General features: G+C 45.2%; 1 long non-coding RNA gene across 1 annotated transcript; it reads right to left on the minus strand.

The window, feature by feature from the left end:
- Positions 1 to 21,369: 21,369 nt before the first annotated feature.
- On the minus strand, positions 21,370 to 25,444 carry LOC129639901 (uncharacterized). The gene is made up of 3 exons (XR_008708662.1): positions 25,310 to 25,444; positions 23,875 to 23,979; positions 21,370 to 21,610 (listed from the first exon to the last, which is right to left on the minus strand). It is a non-coding gene; the product is annotated as an uncharacterized LOC129639901 (long non-coding RNA).
- Positions 25,445 to 25,727: the final 283 nt, after the last annotated feature.

Raw genomic sequence — 25,727 nt, forward strand, 5'->3', positions numbered from 1 at the left:
GACTTGTTTATGAGAAAGTATCATATCAATTCATTAGCAGAAAGGAATGTCAATTAAATAGGTCATTTTGGTTCAACGAGATATTCATATTTTTAAAACAGGAGTCTTTATCTGAAATAAATTAATATGAAATTACAGACCATCTGTAAAACATAAATACCACAACTTGTAGCAAAAAAAAAAAAAATTTAAGAATAGGTTCATGAGCTTGAGGTATGTAACAATTTCTAAACCACACAAAAATCACTAGGCACAAAAGAACAAAATCACCAAACTGTTTTTTGTTAAAATTAAGAATTTTTGTTCATCAGCAGACATCAGGAATAGCGGTGAAGGACAATACTGGACCAGTATCCAGAACACTGGGGCTTCTCAGATGGCACTAGAGGTCAAGAACCCACCTGCCAATGCAGGAAACATAAGAGACCTGGGTTCGATCTCTGGGTCAGCAAGGTCCCCTGGAGGAGGGCATGGCAACCCACTCCAGCATTCTTGCCTGGAGAATCCCATGGACAGAGGAGCCTGGCAGGCTACAGTCCACAGGGTCACAGAGAGTCAGACACGACTGAAGCGACTTAGCACCCAGAACGCACATCTAATATATATGAAGAACTCCTACAAATTCATATACAAAAGACGAGTGAATGGAATATTTTAAAAAACTTGAGCAGACATTCCAAATGAGGATATTCAAATGGTCACACACACACAAAAACCCAGACACACACACACACAGGAAAAGTTAATATCATTACGTACCAGGAAAAATTACAAATGAAAGCCAGAACGCATACCACTACGCAGCTACTTAGAATGAATGATATTGTTCTAAAAAAGATTGTCAACCTCAAGACTTGCATAGTTGTGAAGCTAACTAAGTATATGGCTTGTGGAAGAGCTGTTTCATAGCGTCCACTAAAAACACCCACTGTGTTTATCCCTAGAGGTAGACGGAATCTGCATGTTCAACAAAAGTACAATAGCGTTCATCGTGGATTTATGCATGAGCTCCAAATTTCCTATGCATGCATGCTCAGTCGTGTCCGACTCTGTGACCCCATGGACTGTGAGCTCCAAAGTGGATCAACCCAAATATCCACCAATACAGTGGATTAAAAAAAAAATTACACTTCATTTTTACAATATATTACCAACTAATAATAACCCAGGTGTCGCTACTGGTAAAAGAACCAGCCTGCCAGTGCAGGAGACACAGACCTGGGTTGGGAAGATCCCGTGGAGGAGGCAACCCACTCCGATATTCTTGCCTGGAGAATCCCATGGACAGAGGAATCTGGGAGGGCTACAGTCCATAGGGTCGCACAGAGTTGGACATGACTGAAGTGAGTTAGCACATAGGCAATAATAAAAACAGAACGAAATATGCTGCACACAACACCTTGAATGAATCTCACACACTCACGGACGAGCAGACAAAGCTGGAAACTGCAGAGTGAGCCGCGTCAGACCCTATCCACCTACAGGTTAAGGAAGGATAAGGCAACCCATGATGGCAAATGTGCCATGATGACAATGTCTGGGTGAGAGGATGCTACTGACTGAGGAACGGGCACTCGGGTAACTGCCGGCTACTGGAAATATTTCTATTTTGATCAGAGTGTTGGTACTCTAAATAGGCTCGGCCATCTCTCAGTCGTGTCCGACTCTTTGCGACCTCGTGGACTGTAGCCCACCAAGACTCCTCTGTCCATGGGATTTCCCAGGCAAGAATACTGGACTGGGTTGCCATTTCCTTCTCCAACCTAAGTATACCCCTACGTAAAATATCATAGAATTTCACACTTAAAAGATTTGTACGGTTTATGTTTGCTATGCCTAACGTGATATTTTTAAAACTCTGATTGTTACCTTACTTAGAATGTTAAAATATATTCCATTTGAACAAAGCGAAAATCAGTTAGTCCCGTCCGACTCTTTGCAACCCCATGGACTATAGATCCCGTGGAATTTTCCAGGTCAGAATACTGGAGTGGGTACCCTTTCCCTTCTCCGGGGGGATCTTCCCAACCGATTATAAAAGCACTTTTTAGAAAGGAGCCAAAAATCTGGTTCATTTCCCGCCTTCCCCCCTCCTCCGCACCAAATCCCATTCGCATACATTTTCATATATTACACATTTTCAGCAAAACAAAGGGGGGAAAAATACATTTTCTTCACTTTACTAAGGGAAAAAAAAAAAAAGAGCCCTGAGGCTATTGAAAGCATAGCAATGATTGAAAACATAAAAAGGCAACTATCTTCTTTTCTAAAAATGATTACCCTGATGATATTATACAGTGGTAATTTAAAAGAAATGTTCCCCAACAGAATTATTCCTCTACCTGACCGTTCACAGCTCTCATTTCATTTCTCATATATCTTATAGTTCTCTCTGAAAAGAAAATGGTCCTTTGGTAATATACAAGAGAACATGTGCTGAATTTGCAAAGATGGGTAATTTTGACTGGAATAAATTCATAATAGCAATCATAAGTTTCAAATAGATGGGCCGATATTCGCTTTAATATATACATTTATATATCTTTTCACCACTCGCTGGCGAAAGATGGCATTTACGGAAAGCTTCACGGGCTGATCTAATGACTCATGTTCTAAAATGATGGAAGTTTAACTAATTTTAAGCGTGTAAGTAATGATGCCAAATACAATCACATCATTGGAAAATTCCCTTCAGTCAGTAGTTTTGGGTTCCAAACAACTTTGAGTAAGTATATTCAGTAAGTCTCTTGGCATATAGAGACATCATCTCATATAACATTTCTTAATTTCTATTTACTTTATTTTTTATTGAAGTATGAAAGTGAAAATGCAAGTCGCTCAGTCATGTCCAACTCTCTGTGACCCCGTGGACTATACAGTCCATGGAATTCTCCAGGCCAGAATACTGGAGTGGGTAGCCCTTCCCTTCTCCAGGGGATCTTCCCAACCCAGGGATCAAATCCAGGTCTCCTGCATCGCAGGTGGATTCTTTACCAGCTGAGCCACCAGGGAAGCCCAAGAATACTGGAGTGGGTAGCCTATCCCTTCTCTGGGGGATCTTCCTCACCCAGGAATTGAACTGGGGTCTCCTGCATTGCAGGCGGATTCCTTACCAACTGAGCTATCAGGAAAGCCCCATTGAAGTATAGCTGAATTATAATATGATGTTAATGACTGCTATACAGCAAGGTAAATCAGGGGTACATATATATACTTTTCGTTTCATACTCTTCTCCATTATGGTTTATCATAGGATTCTGAATAGAGTTCCCTTTTACATACAGTAGGACTTAGCCGTGTATCCACTCTGTAAATATCTGGTTGCATCTGCTAATCCCAACAATCTCATAATATTTGAACAAAAGTGATTTGATATCACGAGAAGCAGGTGGTATGGAATGTTTCCCGCACACCGGCTCATCAGAAGACGTGGCCAAGGGTCAACATTTGCTAAGTTAGGGGCAGAGGCAAGAGTCGAACACACGTCTGTCTGGGTCCAAAAGCTGTGACCCCTTTTTCGTGTCTGCTCTTTAACTCAGATGACATCCGGAGGCACTGGCGTGGCAGTCAGGATGAAGGGCTGTGGAGGGAAACCAGGTTTCCTTCCCAGCTCTGCTTTCCACACCCCTGGGATCTTGGATAGACCTACACCCAGGTTCCTGGGGAAAAAAAAAAGTGGCCAGTGACGGGACTTCCCTGGTTGCCCAGTGGTTAGGACTCCGCGATCCCAAAGCAGGGAACCCGGGTTCGATCCCTGGTCAGGGACCTAGATCTCACATGCTGGCAACTAAGAGCCAGCACAGGTAAATAAGTTAAAAACACAAAATATATTTTTAAAGGGCCAAAGATAATGCCAGCCTCACTGAGTTATTATGAAATCAGAGAGCAGAATGGTATGGCAAGGATGCCAGCCATATTTATAACCCCACTACATTCGGGGGCAGGGGTAGATCTTTCTTGCTGTGCCCTCTCAAGGTTTCAGTTCAGTTCAGTCACTCAGTCATATCCGACTGCTTGTGACCCCATGGACTGCAGCACGCCAGGCCTCCCTGTCCATCATCAACTCCCAGAACTTGCTCAAACTCATGTCCATCGAGTCAGTGATGCCATCTAACCATCTCATCTGTCATCTCCTTCTCCTCCTGCCTTCAGTCTTTCCCAGCATCAGGTCTTATCCAATGAATCAGCTCTTCGCATCAGGAGGCCAAAGTATTGGAGCTTCAGCTTCAGCATCAGTCCTTCCAATGGACACCCAGGACTGATTTCCTTTAGGATGGACTGGTTGGATCTCCTTGTGGTCCAAGGGACTCTCAAGAGTCTCCTCCTACACCACAGTTCAAAAGCATCAATTCTTCCGCTCTCAAGGTTTGTGGGCACACATACCTGGTGTCTTTCTTTGTGCCTGGATTGCTCTTTACAAGGACCCCAGTCATACTGGCTTAGGGCCCAGCCTAACGAGGTCACATCACCTGAATTACCTATCTAAAGGCCATCTCTCCAAATCGAGTCACATTCTGAAATACTGGAAGTTACAACTTAAACATAGGAACTTTAATGGGGGGACACAAATAAGACCATTACTCTCTCTCTGTGCATGTGAGTATGTCTTATACTTATTTACTTACTTAAGTAAGTACTCAAGTAAATAAGTACTCAAAGAAAGTGAAAGTGAAGGCCTTCAGTCGTGTCCAACTCTTTGCGACCCCAAGAACTGTAGCCTACCACGCTCCTCCGTCGATGGGTACTCCAGTAAGTACTTCAATAAGTAAGTAAGAACTCATAGCACTCACTTACTCAGAGTATCAGTGCAAGCTGTTTCTTCCAGGCTGCCACGTTTCAGGGGCTTCCCTCATGGCTCAGCATGTAAAGAACCCGCCTGGCAATACAGGAGACTCAAGAGATACAACGGCTTTGATCCCTGGGTGAGCAAGACCCCCGCTGGAGGAGGAAATGGCAACCCACTCCAGTATTCCTGTCTGCAGAATCCCATGGACAGAGGAGCCTGGTGGGGCTACAGTCCGTGGGGTCACAAAAGAGTCGGACACGACTGAGCACGTACAGGCACAATGACAGCCCTGTTTTGAATGCAGCAGCTTAATCTCTCATTGATTCAAACAGTCTTTTCTTCCACAGCATGTTTGTTCCTAAGTGTCCTATTCATGAACACCTTGAACACCTGGGCATATCTGAAATAGAGGTTAAGAAAAAAATCTCTATCTAAAATTTATTTTCCTTATTTAACATACCACCTGCGAAGTTAAGAAGTACAAATATGTCCTAGATACTCCTGTAGGCCTTTAGTTGGAAAAACTCCACCACATCTAGCCACCATCTGCCAGGGTGGAGGCCCTTGTTTATTTAGACCTTTAGAACCTCCTTGCGTCCTGCATTCTATACATGAACCCAAGCATGTATTTGTTCATTCAAATATAGTTATTGGATTCTGTGTCCTGAGTGGCCCTCTCTAAGGTCAAGGGCTTTCAACAGTGAGCAACACACACACACACACACACACACAGACCACACACAGACACACTCTGAGAAGGACCGACGAGAGAAATGAGGGAGTGTATGGTAACAGAGAACTGGATGATAAAGAAAGCTGAGCGCCGAAGAATGGATGCTTTTGAACCGTGGTGTTGGAGAAGACTCTTGACAGTCCCTTGGACTGCAAGGAGATCCAACCAGTCCATCCTAAAGGATATCAGTCTGGAATATTCATTGGAAGGACTGATGCTGAAAGTCCAATCCTTTGGCCACCTGGTGCAAAAAATTGACTCATTGGAAAAGACCCTGATGCTGGGAAAGATTGAAGGCGGGAGGAGAAGGGGACAACAGAGGAGATGATTGGATGGCATCACTGACTCAATGGACATGAGTCTGAGTAAGCTCTAGGAGTTGGTGATGGGCAGGGAGGCCTGGCATGCTGCAGTCCATGGGGTCTCAAAGAGTCGGACATGACTGAGTGACTGAACTGAACTAACCTGATGGTAATAGAACACTTGGTAGAGAGGAGAACAGTCTGTTTATAGAGAACAGCCAGAGAACCCATGCTGATAATAAGACACACAGGCCCAGAAGGGAAGGGACGAATCAAACAGGAGATTGGAGAGGGTGCTCTGGGCTGAGAGACATGACAGGAGAGTCTCTGTGGTGAGTGAGCTGGGCTGACTTAAGAAAAAGCAAGGCGGGGGGTGGGGTGGGGTGGGGGTGGGGTGTTCCCTGCTGGTCCACTGGTTAACAATCTGCCTGTCGATACAGGTGACGAGGGTTCGGTCCCCGGCCCGGGAAGATCCCACATGCTGCAGGGCATCTAAGCCTGCAAGCCACAACTACTGAAGCTCACGCCCTACAGCCTGTGAAGTGAAGGGAAGTGAAGGTCACTCAGTCGTGTCCGACTCTTTGCGACCCCATGGACTGTACACTCCATGGAATTCTCCAGACTAAAATACTGGAGTGGGTACCCTTTCCCTTCTCCAGGGGATCTTCCCAACCTGGGCATTGAATCCAGCTGTCCCGCATTGCAGGTGGATTCTTTACCAGCTAAGCCACTAGGGAAGCCCAAGAATACTGGAGTGGGTAGCCCATCATTTCTCCAGGGGATCTTCCCGACCCAGGAATCGAACCAGGTTCTCCTGCATTGCAGGTGGATTCTTTACCAGCTGAACTATGAGGGAAGCCCCGAACTGTGTTCTGCAACAAAAGACACCACCGCAGTGAGAAGCCCATGCACCATGGCTAAAGAGTAGCTTCTGCTCGCTGCAACTACAGAAAGCCTGCATGCAGCAACAAAGACCCAGAGCGGCCAAAGTTAAATTAACAAACTGTGAATGTTTTAAAAACACATTAAAGAGAAGAAAGGGAGAAACAGCAATGGCAAGCATGTAGAGGAACTGAGTGAATAAGCGTGCCCGTCCTAGGACATGAAGGTGGAGATGACAGTGAGATGTGGACCCATTACCTGAAACCTCCATGCCTGCTGCAAAGCCTTGCCTTTGGTTCTGATGGACACAAGATGCCCCTGGCTGACTGTGGATGGGAGACTAAGGCTCTGGCTTCATCCTAAATCAATGAGTGTCCTGTGAAGCAGCTCTGAACAGCATGTGAAGAATAAGCAAAGTTGGGACAGACTCAGGAACCAGCTATGGAGCCACTAACCAACTGAGGGAAGATCTGAAGCATGGAGGTAGTGAAAAAGGTCAGATTGTGGACATATTTTCAAAGTAGAGCTGAGTGGCTCAGGAACTGAAAGCTGACTCCAGCTCAAAAGAGTAGAATCATCTCTCCTAGCGGGAGTGAAGAGAGAGGCTCCCCTAAGGGTTTCAGACCACGGTGGAGACACCAACCCAGTGGGTGTTCCTGGACCGCCAAGTGTCAGAAGGAAGATGGCTGCAGGGGTCTCTCTGAGATTCAAGAACACATAGGGGAGAGTAGGTCTGTCTTCAGTCATGTCCGACTCTTTTGTGACCCCATGGACTGTTGCCTGCCAGGCTCCACTGTCCATGGGGATTCTCCAGGCAAGAGTACTGGAGTGGGTTGCCATTTCCTCCTCCAGGGGATCTTCTCAAACCAGGAGGGATCGAACCTGAGCCTCCTGCATGGCAGGCAGATTCTTTACCATCTGAGCCACCAGGGAGGCCCTAGACATATACACACTACTCTATATAAAACAGAGAGTCAACAAGGACCTACTGCCATAGCACAGGGAACTCTGCTCAACACTCTCTAATAACCTATATGGGAAAAGAATCTAAAAAAGAGTGGATGTATGTATACATAGAACTGAATCTCTTTGCTGTACAGCTGAAACTAACACAACATTGTAAATCAACTATACATTTATATCAACTACATAAAAGGTAAATTAAAAACAAAATGTAAGGGAAACCAAATCTTTTACTCAAGGCTACCCTCCTGTTTCCTCTCCATCATCTCTAGAGATCTCCATCATCCAAACGGAAGTTACTGAATCTCCTAATAACCTTCCCACCACTCTCTTTCCCAATGTCTCATCTGGATCTTGTAAGTACATCACTTCCCTGTGGTTGGCCAATGCAGAAACTGTGGATTTTCACAGCCCAGCGTTATGTCCAAGGGTAAAATTCATCCATAACTTGCATGACAAAGCCTGAATTACTGGGGCCTCCCTGGTGGCTTAGAGGTAAAGAATCCAGATAGAGGAGCCTAACAGGTTGCAGTCCATGGGGTCACAAAAGAATCACACAAAACTAAGCGAGTAGACAACAACAACAAAACCTAAATCACTGTGCCATGAATTGTTACTGCTCTGTAATGTTTAGAAAAGGTCTAAATGATACGACTACATCATTGGACACCTGGTAAATGTCAGTCTGAGTAATTTTTTCCCCCGTTGAAATAAGACACATTGGCAATATACCAGATACCTTGTGGAGAGTCGTATTTTACTTGGATAAATAGTGTGTTCCATAAAGACTCCTGGATGCTTTTTCTAGTGAGACTCACAGCTTGCTTTCTGTGTAGCTGCACAGAGCCAGCTCATCTGTCCATCACTGAAATTTGTAAGGCTCGCCTTACAAGCAAGGATCGGGTTGAGCTATTGCAAGTAATGAGGAGACGTGAGCCTTGGAGAAGAACAAGTGAATTCTGATTCAACAGAGCCCCCACAAAAATTCGCAGCATAGCCTGAGTCTCCTGTAAAATTTTTCTACAGAACTCTTGGGGGAAGAAAATCAGCTTTTTCATTTCAGTTCCAAGATTGTCTGTGCTCTTGGTGACATAGGCTATTAGCAACCCTGACTGTATTATTCTACAGACCTGTGGAAATTCCAAAATGTTTCTCATACAGCAAACTGTCCATTGAGTCAGTGATGCCATACAGCCATCTTATCCTCTGTCATCCCCTTCTCCTCCTGCCCCCAATCCCTCCCAGCATCAGGGGCTTCAATGAATCAACTCTCATGGCTTCACTCACCATCTGCAGTGATTTTGGAGCCCTCAAAAATAAAGTCTGCCACTCTTTCCATTGTTTCTCCATCTACTCGCCATGAAGTGATGGGACCAGATGCCATGATCTTCGTTTTCTGAATGTTGAGTTTTAAGCCAACTTTTTCATCTCCTCTTTCACTTTCATCAAGAGGCTCTTTAGTTCTTCTTCACTTTCTGCCATAAGGGTGGTATCATCTGCATATCTGAGGTTATTGATATTTCTCCCGGCAATCTTGATTCCAGCTTGTGCTTCATCAAGCCCAGCGTTTCTCATGATGTACTCTGCATATAAGTTAAATAAGTAGGGTGACAATATACACCGTTGACGTCTTCCTTTTCCTATTTGGAACCAGTCTGGTGTTCCATGTCCGCTCTGATTAGGTACTTCAGATTGTATGCACACATTTGCCCAGACTCTCGGGGATCCTGATTCCTGTCTGCACTCAGCCTGTAACCCTCCTGCCTGGGTGTGAACATTTCTGTATTCTGAAATTCCTTTCAATTAACCAGTCATCTGTTATTTCACTGAGCTGAATTCGCTCAGATTAACCACGATTTCACTGAGCTGACTTCTCTGAGAAGGTGTGGACACTCACTGGAGTTAGGAGTCCTATGTCTCAAGAGTGGATCCTCACACCTCCTTGTCCCAACCCTCCTTCACTGTGACTCAGGCCACCCTATTTTTAAATGATGCTCTGGTCCAGGGCCAGACCTTACCATTTCCTTCTCCAGGGGATCTTCCCGAGCCAGAATCGAACCTGGGTCTCCCGCATTGCAGGCAGATACTTTACCGTCTGAGCCACCAGGGAAGCCCTGAAATGACAAAAATATAAATGTAAGCAAAACCTGAGGACAACCATTATGAGGTAGTAGAAGAGATTGTATGCTTTTTTATTTCATTTTGAAGCCCAAAGTTATAACACAGAGAGGCTATACAATGAAAAAAAAAAAATAGAATTTTAGGCTATTTTCTGAGCATGAGATGGATTCTGCTGACCCAAATGAACACATATGTAGGGTTTGATCTGCTTGCCCAGCAGGAAATTTCCTGAACCTGCCAGAAGGATAAGAAGAAATAGTGAGGGAGCTAGCTTCCTAGGTGAAGGTGGTCTCAAGTGGTGATAAATTGCATGGATGAGGTGGGGAGACGTCTGTGGGGACCAATGGATGGCTTCCTCTCCAGATGATAGATTAGAGTTCTCTCTTAAGAACTTCCTTTGCTCAGGAAGAGGGGCGGGTGGTGCCAGGAAAAAATCCCAACCAGACTTGGGAGCCTGGAGAGAGAACCATATCCTACCAGGGGTGTAACGCCGGGAGGAGGTTACATATAAAAGTGTTAGTTGCTCGGTTCTGTCCGACTCTGCAACCCCATGAACTATAGCCCGCCAGGCTCCTCTGTCCATGGGATCCTCCAGGCAAGAATACTGGAGTGGGTTGACATTTCCTCCTCGAGGGGATCTTCCCCACCCAGAGATCGAACCTGGGTCTCCTGCACTGGAGACCGATTCTGTACCATCTGAGCCACCATGAATATATACATGAAAGTGAAAGTCACTCATTTGTCTGACTCTGCGACCCCATGGACTATATATACAGTCCATGGAATTCTCTAGGCCAGAACACTGGAATGGGTAGCCTTTCCCTTCTCCGGGAGATCTTCCCAACCCACGAATCGAACCCACGTCTCCTGCATTGCAGGCAGATTCTTTACCAGCTGAGCCACCAGGGAAGCCCATGAATATATATATATATATGAAAATCACTGCAGATGGTGACTGCAGCCATGAAATTAAAAGACGCTTACTCCTTGGAAGGAAAGTTATGACCAACCTAGATAGCATATAAAAAACAGAGACATTACTTTGCTAACAAAGGTCCATCTAGTCAAAGCTATGGTTTTTCCAGTGCTCATGTATGAATGTGAGAGTTGGACTATAAAGAAAGCTAAGTGCCGAAGAATTGATGCTTTTCAACTGTGGTGCTGGAGAAGACTCTTGAGAGTCCCTTGGACTGCAAGGAGATCCAACCAGTCCATTCTAAAGGAGATCAGTCCTGGGTGTTCATTGGAAGGACTGATGTTGAAGCTGAAACTCCAATCTTTTGGCCACCTGATGCGAAGAGCTGACTCATTTGAAAAGACCCTGATGTTGGGAAAGATTGAGGGGAGGAGAAGGGGACGACAGAGGATGAGATGGTTGGATGACGTCACTGACTCGATGGACATGGGTTTGGGTGGACTCTGGGAGTTGGTGATGGACAGGGAGGCCTGGTGTGCTGTGGTTCATGGGGTCGCAAAGAGTTGGACATGACTGAGTGACTGAACTGAACTGAATGGTCACATTAATGGTCACCTCTCTGATGGTTCCCTGTTCAAGACAGTCATGGCAACCACCTCCTGGTCAAACAGCTTGAGGTGCCTTTCCAGGAGCCAAGCTGGGGGAGATGAAAGATTGTGGTCCCACCCTGCCCCACACTCCTGCATTAGTGTGATGTACTGAGGTGACATGAAGTGGGCAGCTGGGTGTGCGTGGGTGTGTGACTGTGTGCTAAGCATGGGTACAGGTCAGGACAGGGTGGGAAGCTGCTGGACTAGTTGCCCTAGAAGGAGGGAAGACTAAAGGCAGAGATTCTATTTACAGGGAAATACTTTCCACGGTCATCAAATAGGTGTTAAAGCGAGAACAGCAACTCGACCAGCCAGCGTTATGCTTTTATTAGTTAAACAAAACTCTGTGTACCAAGCAGGATTCCCTGGTGGCTCAGACATTAAAGAATCTGCCTGCAATGCAGGAGACACAGGTTCAACCCATGGACCAGGAAGATTCCCCTCGAGAAGGGAATGGCAACCCACACCGGTATTCTCGCCTGGAGAATTGCATGGATAGAGAACCTTGGTGGACTACAGTCCATGGGGTCGCAAAGAGCTATGTGACTGAGTAACTCACACTTTCAAGGTTATTACAGAGTATTGTCACTCAGTGTGACAATTTCTAGGTCCATCCGTGTTGCTGCAAATGGTGTTATTTTATCCTTTTTAATGACTGAGTAGAAGGAGAAATATCATATGACATTCCTTATCTGTGGAATCTAAAAAGCAATGATACAAATGAATTTGCAAAACAGGAACAGACTGTCAGAGAATGAAGTTATTGTTGCCAGGGGGAAGGATGGGGGAAGGGATAGTCAGGGAGTTTGGGATGGACATGGACACACTGCTGTATTTAACATGGAGAACCAGCAAGGACCTGCTGGACAGCACAGGGAACTCTGCTCAATACTCTGTAATAACCTTATGGTCACCAGGGGGAAGGATGGGGGAAAGGATAGTCAGGGAGTTTGGGATGGACATGGACACACTGCTGTATTTAACATGGAGAACCAACAAGGACCTGCTGGACAGCACAGGGAACTCTGCTCGATGTCATGTGGCAGCCTGGATGGGAGGGGAGTTTGAAGGAAAACGGATATGTATGGCTAAGTCCCTTCTTTGCTCACCTGAATCTGTCACAACATTGTTAACTAGCTATACTCCAATATCAAATGTTTTTTAGGTGTTAAAAAATAAAATAATAAAAATTTTAAAAGACATACATTTTTTTGGTACCATGTAGGCTTGGCAGACTGAGAAAGAGAGATTTTTAAACCAAGAGCCTGGATCCTGCTTTCTCTCTCCCCAGATCATCTTTATTTAGATGCTAACTTTTTAGGTTATGTTTAAGCAAAGAATGTCTGAATGGAAAGATGCTCCTCCTAGATATTTTCCAGAATAGATTGAACCATGAGTCTGTGATTTTAAGAATACCCAGCATGGGTGTAGCTAGTCACTGGAAAGTCTTCAGGCCATACTCCAGCCACCTCCATTCTTGAGAATGGAGGTCTCTCTTGGGGCAACAGAAAAAGAGCTCGAAGAAGGCGGTTTTGCTCTTAAGCCAGAAAATAAAGGGGGTGTTTTAAGGACAGCCTTGGCTACTAGCTTCTTCAAAAGGTTTAAAAGAATAATAGAGGTCTGTTTGCTGAGCTGAAAGGGAAAAAGGGAAACCTCCCTATACTTTGATAAATGTGGAGACAGACCTGTTGTAGGAAGATGGCCCCAGAACATGAAAATACTCACTGCTACCCAGAAGAGTTTGGGGAAAAAAAAAAACAAAAACTAAAGAAAAATAAAACATAAAACTCTGGTCTGGACAGACTTACTTCTCTGAAAATAAATGGAACTGTGGCAATGGGACCAGGCCATGATGAGGGTGTGTGTCTTTCTGACCTGGAAACCTCTTCTCTGGTGCCAGTCTCAAGACGGAGGAGGGTCTGGCCAGGGTCTTCGGACTTCATCCAAGTCCCGGGCATCCTGAATCGCCCGGTCATCACATGCTTCAGTTGACACCGAGACAGCTGCCTGGCCCGCAGAAGGCATGGGTGTCACATGGACACCCAGGGTGCACAGGCTACAAGGATCTCATGATTTTAAGAGCAATTGGATGCTTGTCACTGTGGCCAGGGGCATGGTGAGAATGATGAGCCAACAGTGTCCTGGGAGGGGAAGCAAGGAGGCAATGAAGTCCAGCAAGAGAGGAAACAGAGACAGAAACACGCTCCATCTCCTGATGGCAGTTGCCACGTGACCACAAACCTGTTAAACTTGGAAACAGTTGCATCTCGCTGTACAGTGACCTGACCTCAACAGAACAAATACTAACATGTGAAACCAATTTGAAAAACTTTACACAAGAAAGCTGCTGCTGCTGCTGCTGCTGCTAAGTCACTTCAGTCGTGTCCAACTCCGTGCAACCCCATAGACGGCAGCCCACCAGGCTCCCCCATCCCTGGGATTCTCCAGGCAAGCTACTTGGGGACAAAAACACGTGTAACAGAATTCTATCAAACAGATAATAAAAAGGGCAAAGGTTCAATATAGTGGCTGCTGCTGGGAACAGAAAAAGATATGATAAAAGAGGAATAAGGAGGTCGACTCAGCTTCATAGGCATTTGGAAGGGCCCACAGAGTTCATTTCATTCTTATGTTTCATTCTTTATAAATATATATATGACAATATGCTGTCTGGATAAATAAAACACTGCATAATAAATCCTGCTTATGAAAACAAACTCTTGGTGTTTGGGTTAGAATGTTGTAAGTGGTCGCATTCCAAGTACTTTCTTTTACCCCCCCATCTCTGTATTGTGGGAATCACTGTGGTGGGCAGGAATGTGAGGGTCTCATCTGACAGGATGAGCTTGTCCACAAAACCAGCTGGAAGATTCTGAAGACACAGTAAGTTTTCAGTGCAAGTCAATAGGCAATTTTAAAGTGAAGGGGGCCATGCAATCTGATTTATGTTTTTATAGACAACTAGGGACATGGAAGAAAGCTGAGCACTGAAGAATTGATACCTTTGAACTGTGGTTTTGGAGAAGACTCTTGAGGGTCCCTCAGACTGCAAGGAGACCAAACCAGTCAATCCTGAAGGAAATCAGTCCTGAATATTCATGGGAAGGACTGACGTTGAAGCTGAAACTCCAATACTTTGGCCACCTGATGCGAAGAACTGACTCGTTAGAAAAGACCCAAAGATTGAAGGCAGGAGGAGAAGGGGATGACAGAGGATGAGATGGTGGGATGGCATCACCGACTCGATGGACATGAGTTTGAGTAAGCTCTAGGAGTTGGTGATGGATAGGGAAGCCTGGCGTACTGCAGCCCATGGGGTCGCAAAGGGTTGGACACGACCGAGCGACTGAACAATGACAACAAGGCATGTGGAGGGCTTCCCTGGTGGCTCAGTGGTAAAAAATCTGCCTGCCAATACAGGAGACATGGATTCAATCTTTGGGTGGGGAAGATCCCCTGAAGAAGGGCATGACAACCCACTCCAGTATTCTTGCGTGGAGAATCCCATGGACAGAGGAGCCAGGTGGGTACAGTCCATAGGGTCACAAAGAGTTGGACACGACTTAGTCGCCAAACAACAAGAAACCGACAGGGACATAGAGGACATTTAAATGCACACCAGTAACTGAAGGTGCCAATGGGAGAAGCTTCTATGCTGCATGGTTCCAGTCGCAGGATATTTTGGAAAAGACAAAACTATGGAGATGGTAAAAGAATCAGTGATTGGCAGTGATTAAGGGGGGGGTGGGGAGGGAAGGATGAAGAGGTAAAGTACAGAGGACGTCTAGGGGCAGTGAAAATACCCCCATGATATTGCACATTGTTGTAGTTTAGTTAGTCATGTCCAACTCCTTGCAACCCCATGGACTGCAGCCCACCAGACTCCTCTGTCCATGGGATTTCCCAGGCAAGAATACTGGAGTGGGTTGCCATCTCCTTTTCTGTGGGACTCTTCCGTGAACACAGAACAATACATGTTGCTATACATTTGTTGGTTCTTGTAGAATATACAAAACCAAGTGTGGACCCTATGGTAAACTATGGACTTTGGGTGACTGTGATGTGTCAATGTAGGGTCTTCCCTGGTGGGAAAAGAAAAGTACCATTTTGATGACCAGTGTTGATCCAGAGGAGGCCATGGATGTTTGGGTTTGGGGCGTGGATAGGTAGGGAACCTCTGTTCCAGCCTCTCAATCTTCTTGAAAAGCTTTTCCTAAACACAGTCATTAAATAAATATCAGCAGGGCTGCTGCACAGTGAATGAGAACAGGGGAAGCAGAGAAACTGTTGAGTTGTCCACTGCAGGGTGCCTTGGGGGTAGTTGGTAAAGATGAAGTTGGATAGGAGCGTTGCTGCTGCTGCTGCTGCTAAGTCGCTTCAGTCGTGTCTGACTCTGTGCGACCCCATAGACGGCAGCCCACCAGGTCCCCCGTCCCTGGGATTCTCCAGGCAAGAACACTGGAGTGGGTTGCCATTTCCTTCTCCAATGCATGAAAGTGAAAGGTGAAAGTGAAGTCGCTCAGTCGTGCCCGACTCTTCGCGACCCCATGGACTGCAGCCTACCAGGATCCTCTGTTCACGGGATTTTCCAGGCAAGAGTACTGGAGTGGGGTGCCATCGCTTTCTCCAATAGAAGCATTAGGTAGCTAGAAAAGGAAAAAGGAATCTGAGATGACGGTGACCAGCAGAACCACAAAGAAGGGCAAGCAAAGCAACGAGAAAGCCCTCCAACAATGGAACCTGCAGCCCGGGGTGAAGACCTCGGAGGGAAAACATGCCCGACACGCCCCCTTCCCTGATTGGCCTTGAGCATATGGCTTATTTGCATTCCCTTCCTTGGTTGGTCGAGGGTACAAGCCCTGTTTTGCATGGGGCAGAATTGATTAGGCTTACTTAGGAGAAGGAACAAAGGACATAAATAGTGAAACATAAGATGGGGGAGGTTGGTCCTCTCTCATGGTTCAAGAGGGTACAGTTTGCTACTTGCTTAATAAACCCTGCCTGCTTGAACTGTCCTTGTCTGTCATTTCAATTGTTTGCTGCAACAAGACAAGAACTGAAGGAGAAAAGCTGACCCGAGAGAAGGACGTGGCTTTGCTCTGCCCAATGTCATGTGGCAACCTTTATAGGAGAGGAGTTTGGGGGAGAATGGATACATGTATATGTATGGCTGGATCCCTTTGCTGTCCTCCTGAAACAAAACACTGTTAATCAGCTATACTTTGATATAAAATAAAAAATTTTTTTTCTTAAAAGGACATGGCTTTGAAAGATGCTCTAGAGTTCTTGGTGACAGAATCTGTTGATGAAAGGATATAATTTCAGAACACCTCTTACACACTGCACCCCTATTAAGCTTCTACACAACGCTTTTGTTAGAACCTACTCGGCCAGCTCGCTGGGGTCATTCTCTGAATTCACAGTCATTTTTGTCTTATAACTGCTATGGGACTGAGAGGCCAGGCTTGACAGCTAAAAGGCAGAAATAATCACCAAGTGCCAGCTGCTAATTTCTTTTGGACATTAATCTTCTGTGGGTCCCAGACCAGGGGCAGGCAACCCAGGGCATTGTAGGAAATTCCCACAGGGAATTATACCACCCACTCTTACATTCTCCTCTGAAGGCATGTGAATGATGAGAGAGTCCCCTCACTCCAAAATAATTCATTCAGAACTTTTATCTACAGAGACCACACTGCCTGGCCCAACAGCAGAAGAATAATACTGAAATCTGAACTTGGCACGTCATAGATGTTCGTCTAGTTATAAAAATACACCTTTTAAACTTTCACTGGTTAACAAAGCATTTTGAAAGGGTGGAATGATTACCAGAAAAGAAAATGAGCACGCCCACAGCTGGCCATAACACTCAATTTTCCCACATTCACTAATCCCACAGGTCACCTCCATCTGCAGGTTTGAGAAGCCTGTGCTTTTTGAACACCAAGCAACGTTGTCATTTACTGAGGTCCACCCTCCAACCGTCTCTTCCAGATGTTCAAGTTCATCCCGCGTTGGAACATTCCATTTCCCCTGTTACAGTCCTTTTTCTCCATCTTGGCTTAGTGATCAATGTTTCAGGAATCCAGATGGAACTTTTTTTTTTTTTAGGAAATTACTCCTTTTAATTCTGTTAGTGAGGACCTTCCTGTTTTGTTTTGTTACAAGAGCACTTCAGTTTTAAATCGAGGCACGGAGCCCGGAGAACAAACAGTCAGAACACAAATGTCTATGCATAAGCCAAGGTCAAAATTACTGCATGATCCTCACGCTGTTAAGTGAAGAAAAGGCAGGTGTGTGACTTGAAATGAATTCAACTTCCCACCGCCTTAGCAGTTGCAGTTTACTGTCAGGGTTACTAGTTACAGAGTTGCGAGGAATTTGAATGCAGGGGATCCAATAATAAACTATCTAAATGAACAGAGAAGAACTTCTACTCACTGCAGCTTGGTGAAGACCATAGAAAAACACAACCCCATTTGAATTTCGTCCTCACCAATCAGTGATGCTGAACCAAAGCATGGGGGGTAGAGTGTACCAATGAACCGGAGCAGATAATTACAAGCCAACAAAACCCCAAAGCCCACCAGGGAATGACAAATGAGCAATTTTCTAACTTCCATTGGCCTTTCAGATGTTGATGGTTAGCTGAAACACCCCACAGTAAAGGACACTCCTCAAAATACAAGTATTCTCTGGAGCTTCAACAGGGGCCGGGAGGAAACCGAGGCTTTGTCTCACTTTTATCTCATGTCCTCAACAAGCCAGGCTGCCAGGGGCCTGACTTTGAACATCCTTAAAGATCTCTGAGCTTTCTCTCATAACTTCCGCTCCTTGTAGAAAGGACGGTTCCAATGCCATGCAAAGGAATACTCTTACCGCACTATGAAATCATCTATTCAACTGTTTACAGACTGAGGCGTAGTTTGACTTAGGGTGAATTGTACAACCCATAAGAATACAGGGGTTTCCCTGGTGGCTCAGATGGTAAAGAATCTGCTTGCAACGCAGGAGATCCAAGTTCGATCCCTGGGTCGGGAAGGTCCCCTGGAGAAGGGAATGGCAACCCACTCCAGTATTCTTGCCTGGAGAATCCCATGGACAGAGGAGCCGCCACAGAGGTCTTGCTGGGCTACAGACCTTGGGGTCGCAAACAGTCAGACACAACTGAGCGAGTAACAGTTTCACGCTTTTAAGAATACAGCTCTACGATCTTCACCTGCACAAACATGAGATAGGTTACAATACAGAATGGTCTCTTCATCTTGACAAATTTCCCTCTCCTGACATACTTAAGTGTATCCAAGATAACCTCAAGTCTCAGCTTCATCATCAGGGGTTAGTTTACACTTGTTTTAAATTTTGCACAAACATTTCCAAAGCACAGTAACCCATGTATAGCCAGACATGTAAAAATATTCCTGCATGTAAACATCTGGATTTATATTAGCCCACACACGAATGTATGCATATGCCTCCCACCTAATCCATGACCACATGGACCCATGTACCTCCTGACTGGCACTTGGCAACCGTCCCCGCAGACACTGAGAAATCCGACCCCTACCACCCACTTACCCATTTGTTGTTATTTAGTCGCTCATGTCTGACTCTGTGCGACCCCATGGACTGTAGCCCTCCGGGCTCCTCTGTCTGTGGGCTTCCCCAGGCAAGAATACTGGAGTGGGTTGCCATTTCCTCCTCCAGGGGCAGGATCTTCCCAACCCAGGGATTGAACTCACGTCTCCAACGTCTCCTGCATTGGCAGGCGGATTCTTTACCACTGAGCCACCAGGCGAGCCCCACGACCTGTATAGTTACTGTGGAGGTCCAGTATACACATACTGCCTGATCACAGCAACAGACCATTCACCACTCACAGTGTGGGCTAGACCTTGAACGACCTGTGCCCATGCAGCAGCTTCTGCCTTTATTTAGAGTCTCTGCTCTTTCCCGAGGTTACTGACCTCAGCTCTTTCCCTCTGCACCCCCTTCACCAGTTATTTCATGCATGGTGTTTGCAACCCAGACTCTTTCACCACACTCTGCATTCTATCCCCAATCTTCTAACTTAGGTGACTCCGAAAAGTACTGCCCACGTTTGTTATCTGTGCCCTGAACTTTGAGAGATTTTGCAAACTCCTTGTGCTATGTATCATATGAGGCTCTTTCACCTCATGTAAAGGGCTTGAAAGTCAAAAGTCGCTCAGTCGTGTCCAACATTTTGCGACCTCTTTTGGAACTCTCTAGACCAGAATACTGGAGTGGGTAGCCATTCCCTTCTCCAGGGGATCTTCCCAACTCAGGGATCAAACCCAGGTCCCCCGCATTGCAGGCAGATTCTTTACCAGCTGAGCCACCAGGGAAGCCCAAGAATATTGGAGTGGGTAGCCTATCCCTTCTCCAGGGCATCTTCCTGACCCAGGAATCGAACCAGGGTTGCCTGCATTGCAGGTGGATTCTTTACCAACTGAGCCATCAGGGAAGCCCCGTACAAGGCTTGGACATCACCTAACTAATCAGTCTGCACCCCCCAGCCCAATCTGTAGAGCACAAATGTTCGACCACCTCTAAGCATTGCTTCTCCAGAATGCCACACAAATGGAATCACACAGAGAATGGATTCTGTGAAGACTGGCTCCCGCACTCAGCAATATGCATTTAAGATTTCTCCACTTCTTTTGTGATCTGCTCACTTACTCTGTTTTCATGTTACTGAATCATATTCCAACCAGTCAATCCTAAAGGAAATCAGTTCTGAATATTCATTGGAAGGACTGATGCTGAAGCTGAAACTCCAATACTTTGGCCACCTGATTCAAATAACTATTTGAAAAGAGCCCGATGCTGGGAAAGATTGAAGGCAGAAGAAGAAGGGGATGACAGAGGATGAGATAGTTGGATGGCATCACTGACTCAATGGACAGGAGTTTGAGTAAGTTCTGGGAGTTGGTGATGGACAGGGAGGCCTGGCATGCTGCAGTCCATGGGGTTGCAAAGAGTCGGACACGACTGAGCAACTGAACTGAACTGAATTACGTCCCATGCTGGAAGTTTCCACCAGAGTTTCCTCACCTATGAAATGACATATTGATCATTTCCAGCTGAGGATGAATTCAAAGTAAAGCTGATATACACATTTGTGTGCAAGTCTTTGTGTGTGTGGACATTTTCAGGTCAGTGGGGCACATATTCAGGAGCCTGACTCTGGAGTGTACTCGTGGCCAACGTCTAGGTTTCTCAGAAACTGCCCAAGTGTGTTTCAAAGTGCGTTTTGCATCTCCTCCCCGTCAATGAATGAAATTTCCTATTTCTCCACATAGTCACCAGCAGATATGACCCGTATTTGAGGAAGTAGGAATGGCAGGGATTGCGCTGTGCTGGATTTGGACCGCCTGGGAGAAGCCGGGGGATATGGCATAGTGGAGATGCTTCACAGACAGTTTCAGGCCTCTGACACAGGGAACTCCCCCCCAAAAACACAAGAGTCTAACATCTGCCACCACATACTGTCTCATTTGCACCGTCCCATTCATCTGACCACACTGAAAGAGATTCTGTCCCGCTTCGATCTGCCCCATTCTCAAGCTGAAGTTCAGCGTGGTCGACAGAGAAACAATCAGAGCCTTTAATGAACGTGTGAACAACCAGACATCATGAAGGCGGAAGAAGAGTTGTTTCCAATGATGTTCAGATAAAAAGAGAGATTGATTTACGAGAGAGTGTATATACATACATACACACACGCGTGCATATATATTCAAAAAGTACACTGCACATCTGGTAAAATTTTTTTTTAAGTTATTCCTCCAATATGTCAGCTGGGAAATAACCATCGTAGGAAATGTCAGTATCTGCCTTGCCAGACCCTTCCTGTGTTCTCAGGAGAGATTTCTCTGCCAGGAAACCGACAGATGTGAAGACGCATGACGTGACAAGGTTTGACGTGATGGCCGTGAACTCACAAATTAGGGTCCTGTGGTCTAAAGAGCAATGTAATTTATTTCCATATTATGGCACGAGTGGCCTTCATTTTCAGCCGGGTAACTTCCATTAGACTCTACACTGAGACCTTCATGGGAAAACAATGCCAGCACCTATTAGCTCAATTACCCTGTTGACATATTTTATACTCATAGGACACAAACTATTTGCTTGGTGGTACCGGGATACATGAAGCTGAGCAGCTTTCACCTGCTGAGGATACTGTTACTGTTGAAAAATCAGGTGTCGTGTGGCATCTGCGAGTCTTCCACCCTAAAAGATAGTAAAATTCAGTAGGAGCAAGTTTCAGTTATTCCCCTAACAAGCAAATAAAGCAGGCACTTAAAATTTAGTGCCCTTGTAATACTGCCCTTGGTTCTGTGTTTAATGCTTCCTGCCAGCTCCCTTTAATGTATATAACCTTTCAGTGTCTTAAACAAATGAGATTTTTCGCTAATGTAATTTTTATGACGAGTAAGCGGTATGAATGTAATTTGCCACAGTAAGAATGGAAAACATAGGTTACATTATAGAACTGACATCAACAGAATGTTCTACCAGATGAAGAGGCAGACAGCAACTTGCTAAAGAGCTAACAACAATTAAGACACAGGAGCAAACACAGCCATGAAGCCAAAGAGATGCAGGTATTCACAATCTTTCCTTGAAGTGGCCAGTGTGTGCATATTTCGGAGGAAACCAGGTCTGCTGAAAAACCACCGTTTCGAATATTACAGTTGAGCCTACAGGACCACGAAAGCTTTTCCAGTGGCTATGCTGTAAACCGTGCCAAAAAAATGAGCCCGGCTTCAAAGGTACCTAAGAACTACGCCATATGTTTGAAGTTCAAAAAACAACAGGTATATTCATTTCTACAAAGTCGTCATTTAAGGGAAAAGGTTAGTTTTTTCATCCTGTTGCCATCCAGGAGCTTAAAAATGTTCAAATGCATAGCAAAAAAAAAAATCTGATTGCAGCTTTATAGACATGAGTTAGGACTTTGATGCTACTTTTAGGCAAGTTCTGGCGAATGAAGTATTTCTGTCGAAAACTTGTTTCAACGAAGGAAGGAAGACACCATTATGAGATATTCAGGCGCTATTTATTTGGAGGTGAAAAAATATAGTTGTTGCTCCCTATGAAACATTACCTGACTACGTACGTGTCCCTTCCATCTTTCTCAGTGTAATAAACAGGAAGGATACAAAATGAAACAAGCATTGGGAAGCACCCTTCTCTAATATTTATAAAACAGAAGCAAAAGATATAGGCAGATTAAATTTTGTAAATAATGTAAGAATAAGGTTTGCCAAATATAATTTTAAGGGGGGGGTAAAAACGTTGATTGCAGGAGGAGAAGGGGTGACAAAGGATGAGATGGTTGGATGGCATCACCGACTCGATGGACGTGAGTCTGAGCCAACTCTGGGAGGTACAAAAGAACAGGGAATCCTGGCATGCTGCAGTCCATGAGGTCGCAAAGAGTCAGACACAACTTAAGAGGCTGAACAACAACCAGAAAGCTGATTGCCCTTTGCTATCTATGTGCAGTCACCGATGTTTAAAATGTAAAGTAGGAACCAGATTCACTGACGGATGATCTAGAAACCTGTGTCCCCACGGCCTGGAATCAGGTTCCCCTCTGATACAGAACATGGAAACGTGAAAAAAAAAAAAGTCGTACTTCCTTTTGGTCACACCAACCAAGCATGTTCCATGAGGGAGAGGATGGGAAGAGTGTGAATATCCTGAAGTCTGCCTCCTAGAGTTTATGACTGTATTTGACAGGCCATCCATCTTAACCTAAATGGTCTCATTCATTTCAGAAGTGTCCAAATTTACAGTCTCCCCTGGGACGGAAAGAACTAAAACTTCTGGATAAAATAAGACTTGGCTTTAAGGCTTGTGGGGAAAAAAAAATATGCTTTAGGCTCCACTGAGAGTTCAAACTATTTTTGAAATGTGTTCGGTTCAGCCAACTCTGAGATACAGTGTGCCAAAATCAAAATTCCCTTCACTCTGAACTCCAGAGAATTTTCAGGAAATTTGAATCCTATGGCTATTGTTCATTCCTTTGCTCAACACATCAAATAGTTCTTTTTATAAGCTACTTGATGCCCCAAAATTGTTCACATAGGATTTCTTACAGACGGCCACAAGCGCCAGGAATCTATCAAATTTGGCACCCAACATTTGGGGTTTGGTTTATATTTTCTACCTGCTTGGAAATTTTGATGTTGGCCCCAAATTTTTTTTCTTTACTCGGTCTGCTTCTCTTCAAAACCCTTTCTATGTACCTAGATGTCTGTTCTTATTATCTGTAAGTTAAACGAAAAACACAAGCAAAATAAAAACATAAGCGGAATACCAAAGTCAATCCAGAAATGCAAATTGCAGTAAAAATACAATGCAAGGAATAAAGAAAGAAACCTTCATCCAGTATCTTTTACACTGAATGCTAAAAGATGCTGAAGCATCTCTGTGGATGTGTTGTTTTCTTGATTTAAGGAAATGGCAACCCACTCCAGTGTTCTTACCTGGAGAATCCCAGGGACAGGGGACTCTGGTGGGCTGCCGTCTATGGGGTTGCACAGAGTCGGACACGACTGAAGTGACTTAGCAGCAGCAGCAGCAGCAAGGACCTAGATGATGAACGATGTATCCATGACATACTTGTATCTATATAATGAGGAATCATCACTTAAAATCATGAAGTCCTAACACCACTGAACCCTTTGCAGACCTCTATAATTTTTAGCTGCTTATAAATGATTTGGTTCTTGCCTCAACTGTGAGGAGGTGAGGATTTGCACTGTGACCCACAAAGGAGGAAATCAGATAAGAGGAACGTGCCCCCGTCCATGGAGAAAAAACTGCAGGGCAAGAGTCCCGAGGGTCACGCTCCCCACTGCCCTTAGCAGAGGAACCTGGAACCAGACTTGCATCCAAACCAGGAAACCACGGCTGTGGACTCGCGAACATGAAGCAGCATCTTCGCATCACGTTATTGTCTACGTGTCAATACCTCATTGTCTACATCTGTAGTAACAGCAGCAGCACTCAGTTGTGAGCACTTGCCACAGGCCATGGACTGTTCCCCTGAGCTTTCATTTCGTGGGCTCCGTTTTCACAGCAATCCCACCTGAAGGTATATGCTATCCCCCTTTTGCAAATGACAGTACAGCCAGAGAGCTTCAGACACTGGTCTGAGGTTACACGGCCAATAAGAGGCGAGGATGGCTTCTCCCAGAGTTTGTGCTCGGAACTGCTGTGCTAGTCTTCTGCAGGACAGTGGTCTTTTGAGGGCTAAAACAGGTTAGGAAATTGCGAGAGCTAAAGGAAATGTATGGTCCAGGGGTTAACAGTCTGCCTTGCAATGCAGGGGACACTGGTTTGAACCCTGGTCTGGGAAGATCCCTCCTGCTGTAGAGCAACTAAGCCCGTGCACCACCGCTCCTGAAACTTGTGCCCCAGGGCCTGGGAGCCACAATTCCAGAAGCCCGTGAAACACCTACAGCCCATGTTCCACAATAAGAGAGGCCAACGCCACGGGAAGCCTGCACACCACACACCACAACCAGAGACAGCCAGCGAAGCAATGAAGATCCAGCAAAAAAAAAAGAAAACTAATTAAAAAAAGAGACTTGACTTATGGACCTGGGGAGAAGCAGGGGGAGGGTGAGATGTATGGAGAGAGTAGGATGGACACTTATGTTGTCATATGTAAAATAAGATAGCCAATGCGAATTTGCTGTATGGCTCAGGAAACACAAACAGGAGCTCTGTATCAACCTGGAGGGGTGGGATGGGGCAGGGAGATGGGAGGGAGGTTCGAAACGGAGGGGATATGTGTATACCTATGGCTGATTCATGGTGAGGTTTTGCAGAAAACAGCAAAATTCTGTAAAGCCATTATCCTTCAATACAAAAAGAAAAAAAAAAAAAAAAGTAACCATGTGGGCATTTTCTTACCTCCTTCAAAGAGAAGCGATCAACTGTGAATGTTCTGATGCAATTATGTTGACACACACACCTGTGTCAACTCTTCCAGTGAAATGATGTCATATATACCGGAATCCTGCGTAAATGCAAGAGACAGCGTCTAGAATCCTGTTATTCTAGGTAACAACAAACATTGAGAACGGTGGTCTTTTCTTAAGGAAGGGATCAAACCTCCAAAGCTGACAAAGCAGAGAAACTCTTCCGGTGAAGAAAACAAAGCAGACGTTAGACAGGGTGCCGCACTCAACGCGAGATGAGAAAAGAGCCTCCGCCTGTAAACGTCCGCCAGGCGGAAGACGCCAGGATCCCACTCCCCTTCCCCGGCATGCATTTGTTTCTTCTCCACCCCGGTAAAGAGAAACTGAACAGGCGTCTTGCAGTGATCAAT

The sequence above is a fragment of the Bubalus kerabau genome, chromosome X (genome assembly GCF_029407905.1).
Source record: "Bubalus kerabau isolate K-KA32 ecotype Philippines breed swamp buffalo chromosome X, PCC_UOA_SB_1v2, whole genome shotgun sequence".
In the NCBI taxonomy this organism is placed as follows: domain Eukaryota; kingdom Metazoa; phylum Chordata; class Mammalia; order Artiodactyla; family Bovidae; genus Bubalus; species Bubalus kerabau.